The sequence below is a fragment of the Primulina tabacum genome, chromosome 12 (assembly GCF_025594145.1).
Source record: "Primulina tabacum isolate GXHZ01 chromosome 12, ASM2559414v2, whole genome shotgun sequence".
Classification (NCBI taxonomy): Eukaryota; Viridiplantae; Streptophyta; class Magnoliopsida; order Lamiales; family Gesneriaceae; genus Primulina; species Primulina tabacum.
Window position 1 is genome coordinate 19,065,998 of NC_134561.1, and position 6,000 is coordinate 19,071,997.

Consider the following 6,000-nt stretch of genomic DNA (forward strand, 5'->3'; position numbering starts at 1 on the left):
ACTGATATCAAACCCGTTCCCAAAGGAGAAGAGACAGACACTACCGCAGATAATGACTCAATAGGCAAAGAATGCATCAAAGTAAATCGCTCAGATATAAATGTATGGGATGCACCAGTATCAATCAATACATAAGCAGGATAACTAGAAATACAACAGTTACCTGCAACAACATCATAAGGTGCATCCTGTGCCTGCTCCTCAGTCAAAGCGAACACTCGGGCCTGCTGTCTAGGAGGCTGGCTCGCTGTCTGGCTCCCTCCTGGCCTCGGCTGTGATTGGGTAGGCGGTGCTGGCTGGAAGGAATGAACGGCAGCAGATCGTCTCTCTGTCTGAGCCACTGATCTAGATGACTCAGCGGCCTGGGATCCCTGGGCACCTCTCTGGGGACACACTCGGGTAAAGTGTCCCTGTTGCTTGCAGATACGGTAGTTGCCGAACACTCCTCGGCACTGTTCTGTGGAATGCTTCCCTCCACAAGTGCTACAGTAAGGTCCTGTATAACTCTTGCCTTGACCAGTCTGTCTCGAGCCACTGGAACTGGATGAGCTACTTCCAGATTTCTTGAGTTGCTTTCTCTTAGCTTTCAGAAAATATTTCTTCCCACTACCACTGCCTCTTTCATATCGAGAAGATGTTGGAGACATCTGTGATCTTGGTGCTGCCGGTACAAATGAAGCCTCTTTTTGTCTCATCAGACCGGCTTCGGCTCCCTTGGCTCGGTTCAAGGCATCAGTAAAGTTGTTTGGCCTCCCGGTATTCACGAAGGTAAAGATTTCAGGATTAAGGCCATTTATGAACTGGTCCGCAACGGCCTCATCATGTTCAGCTACGTGGGGAGCAAATCGGAGCAGTGTAGAGAATTTGGCCACATATTCCTCAATGTTTAGCTGGCCCTGCCTCAAGTTTGCAAACTCGGCTCCCTTGTCCTTTCTATACGACACTGGAAAGAACCTTTGATAAAATTCATTTCTAAAGACATTCCATGTGATAGTCGTACCTCGTTGTTCCAAGGCCCGCTTTGTGGTAATTCACCAGTTCTTTGCCACATCATGTAACTGGTGCCCTATAAGTTTCACCCTCTTCTCATCAGTATAGTCCAAGGACTCAAACAACATCTCGATATCATCTAACCAACTCTCCCATTCCACTGAATTCTCCGTACCCTTCAGAGTTGGTGGATGGAACGACTGAAATCTCTTTAACAAGGTCTCCATTGGAGTAGCTGTAACGTCCATTGGAGGATTTGAAGTACTACCCTGTTCTGGTACTCTTCTCGGAGGCATATCTGATAATCAAAAGGATTAGTAATCCCAATACACAAATATGTTTCAGTCCTCCTCCGATCATCTTACTGCTGATCCAGAATCGGTGCTGATCCATTCTCGATAACACATGTTTTCAAATCAAGTCAGATAAACAGATAAACATGCATTATAAAGCAGTAAATCATGCTAGCAATCAAAAGCAGGAAAGAAAACCTCAATCTACCCCGCTCACTAGCTCCTATCTCAGTCTCAAGGATCTATCGCTCTGATACCACCTGTTGTGGGGACCCGGACGCTAATCAGTTCTTAATCGTCATCACAATCAATTTACTAATCAAGTAATTAGGGTCATAAAATTTTTTTCCTTTTTAATGCGGAATGTAGTGAAATCAAACTAATATACAACTCAGTATAAAATAAAGTACAAGTCCTGTACCCTTTACAAATCAATAAAAACTAAGGTTCAACATCTAATTATCAAGTGCCAAATCCCTATATACATCAAAGTCCGAAGTCTCCACTCTATCACGATCTCTCCTCATCTCCTGGACCCTGATCCTGTCCCACATGTTATCATGTACACATATAAACAAGACAACAGCCGGATAATTCCGGTGAGAATATAATCCCAGTATAAATCAACGAAACATGCAATCATATAAACAAATATAAAGCATGTAACAGATAACAGCAATATGTATCAAAATCTGAAACATAATCAATATCAGACTGTCAACAATACTCGTACTCTACAATTCAGACTAGACTCAATCCTAGTCTAGGGATCCCGATTTCCAGAAGTTGGCATTCCCATATCGACCAACAGTAATAGAAAAGACTCCAGTTCTATCCACGTCGATAGGGTATCGATCACCAGTAATAGAAGAAGCTTTGATTCTATCTACATCGATATAGTATCGATCACCAGTAATAAAAGAAACTCCGATTTTATCCACATCGATATGATATCGATCATCAGTAATAGAAGAGTTACGATTCTATCCACATCAATACAGTACCGATCACCAGTAATAGAAGAAGCCACATTTCTATCCACATCAATAGCCAATCATCCGGTGACAGACTTTGGCACTATCGCCCATACACTATCTTGTGACATCGTGCAATGTGCCCGTGGTGATCCCGCGACTATCAGGCACTTCTGTCACAAGATTACTCGTCTAATACCTGCTATCTATAAATCAAGAGAACAAGTATATCAATCAAATCAATGCAAATATCAATGCAATAAAGTAAAGTATGTGATTTAGGGAAACTCAAGTCTAAACCGACTTAAGTCGATCTCCCGATACCACATTGACTTATACCTTTCGTTTGTAGTCTCGGTCTGAAGCAATATCAATTATGAACTCAAGACTGTCTCTGTAAATTTGAAACGACATATTGAGAATCATAATATCAATATTCCATTCTCAATTCAACATTGAATCTGATTAATCTGGATTTAATTCAAATCACGGCATAACGGCACAATCTCAGTATCCCCGTCAATACCATCTCAATAGACATCAATTAAAAATCATAACTCATATCCGATACAATCTATAATCCATCCACAATTCAAATCCGTCTGGTATAAATCCATATACCCTGAAAATTCATAACAATTCCATAATCGATCTGTTTCTCAATCTGACTTCGATTCTATGATGTCTAACATGACAAGAACATCATATTTGAATCCTATTCAATTCTGACAATAGCATAATTTCAAAACATGTCAAAACGTAGTAAAACTTACGTCCAGTTGTAGCCTGCGTCGATAGGATTGCAGTACTGAAGTCAGATTACAATTCGGACAGACGGATTTTGAACGATTGTAACTTGAAGCACCAAAATCAATTTTCCTTCGGTTTCCTCTTTCTGAAACTTAAGAAGACATGTATATATATATATATATATATATATATCCACTTAAGAAGACATGTGTATATATATATATATCCACCAAAATCAATTTTCCTTCGGTTTCCTTCTTTGTAATCCACGTCTCGCGCATATGCGCGACATCACTCGGCGCATATGCGCGAGACACTCTGTCTCCGCGCGTATCATGCACATGGCCTCGCGCATATGCGCGAATCTAAGTCGTGCATGTGCGCCCAACTCTTTGGACCTCTCGTGCATGTGCGCGTATTGAGATCGCGGATGTGCGCCCAACTCTCTGGACCTCTCGCGCATGTGCGCGTATTGAGGTAGCGTATGTGCGCCCAATGCTCGGTCTCTCAATAAGGCTTCCGCACAGCTCGCGCATATGCGCGCCTACTCTTTGCGCATATGCGCGAGATATTCGGTCCTCGCACCAACAATTCCCACATAAAATCTCTTTATGTGTCTCGGTTAGTTCCTCTCATAATCGTCTTGATTAAAATCAATAATCGTAATTTAACACGATATTAAATCTCGGGCATTACATAGACACAACCTTGATTACTGGTAACCTATTTACTTATCATTTCTATATTACTTTTGTGAGGCCCGGGGCCGAAGAGGGCGGGGGGTGATCGCCGGTGCCATGAGGTTGCACGGACAATGAGCGGCTCTTGGCAGGCTTCTAGGTGGAGGAAACATGAATGAACCGATCCCACACCGGAATGAGAGGGATTCCGAGACTGTTCAATGTAATGGACTGTACAGTTGAAGAGTGCTTAAAAGATTTGATTTGTAATACTCATATCACGAAGGTGCATTTCGGTAGCTCATCACATAAGAACTCCAAAGTGAAGCATGCTTGACTTGGGGCAATTATGGGATGGGTGACCTCCTGGAAAGTTTCCCAGGGTGCGTGTGAGTGAGGACATAAACACGCTGGAAAGACCCGTCTTGATACAGTGAGGACATTCATCGAATTTGGGGTGTTACAGTTGGTATCAGAGCCGACCTCTCTTAGTACGGTGTGGTCCGGGGACGAACCAAGCGGAAGCTGGTGGGCATGTGAGGCCCGGGGCCGAAGAGGGCGGGGGGTGATCGCCGGTGCCATGAGGTTGCACGGACAATGAGCGGTTCCTGGCAGGCTTCTAGGTGGAGGGAACAAGAATGAACCGATCCCACACCGGAATGAGAGGGATTCCGAGACTGTTCAATGTAATGGACTGTACAGTTGAAGAGGGTTTAAAAGATTTGATTTGTATTACTCATATCACGAAAGTGCATCTTCTTTTCGGTAGCTCATCACATAAAAACTCCAAAGTTAAGCGTGCTTGACTTGGGGCAATTATGGGATGGGTGACCTCCTGGGATGTTTCCCAGGGTGCGTGTGAGTGAGGACATAAGCACACTGGAAAGACCCGTCTTGATACAGTGAGGACAGTCGTCGAATCTGGGCGTTATAGTTTTGATTGCACGACAAGTTTAGTTGGTTAGTAGAGCAGCATTGGGAATAAATAAGTTAGAAGAAACTTGGTTGGTTGATCTAAATAAATGGATTTAAGGGACGCCATTGTACTTTGAGAAAATTTGGGCATGGAATGAAAACCTTATAATGCATAGGATGTAATTGAACCAACTTTAAAATTATGATGTGGCTATTACACAAAAACCGAAAATATTATGGACCTATTTGCTAATTTTGGAAATTTTGAGGGCCAAATGATAAATTCGAGAAAAAAAGAGGACCGAATTGCGATTTTCGAAAATTCATGTTCGGCAAATTTGTTAATTTGGAGACTATTCAAGGATAATTCGAGGTAATTTTTTAGAATTATGGGTTATTAATGATATAAGTTATTGAATTTATTAGTCGTGAATGGTTTTGATGGTATATTTGTCGCATGATAGATATTTATTTCAGGTGTAGCTACTTATGCACTGCTAGATTAAGGAGCTACACGCTCATTCATATATGAGACATTTGTCAAGAGGCTAAAAATTATACCAGAGGACTTGGATTTGGGCTTTAGAGTTTCTATCCCTTCTAGTGATCAGATGGTTACTACGAAAATAATGAAAAATATGGAGCATCATTTACAGAAGAATGTTGTACATGGAGATCTGATTGTACTTTTGATGCCTTATTTCGACATCATTCTTGGCATGGACTCGCTATCTTTGAATGGAGCTTCGATAGATTTCCGACAGAGGTCAGTGTCTGTTCGACCACCCAGCAGGAAATTGTTTGTTTTAGAGGCAGCGAGGAACAAGTAGAGGCCGGACATTATTTCCTGTATCTATGAATGGTAACTTATGAAGAGAGGCATCCAAGCATTTATAGCGAGCTTTGTGTCAGTATCTGAGACAATCAGCCAGAGGCTAGAGGATGTCGAGGATGTCAGAGACTTTCCTAGCGTTTCTGACATTCCACCAGATTGAGAGTGGACTTTTCTATCAATTTTATGCTGGGAACAATGCCATTTTCTAATGCACCCTATCGCCTAGCACCTGCGAAGATGAAAGATCTGAAGGAGCAGATTCAAGAGTTGCTGGAAAAGGGTTTTATTCGCCCCAGTATTTCTCCATGGGGCGCACTAATTTTATTTCTGAAGAAGAAGGATGGCAGTATGCGACTTTGCATTGACTATATGGAGCTGAACAGAATCACCATCAAGAATAAATATCCCTTGCCTAGAATCTAAGAACTTTTTATCAGTTGCAGGGAGCTTTAATTTTCTTGAAGATAGATCTCCCTTCGGGATACCATCAGTTGAAGGTGAGAGATGTTAGAGTAGGTGCCCGTCGAGCCAAGTGTTGGCCGAGGGTTAATATTGAAACTCTG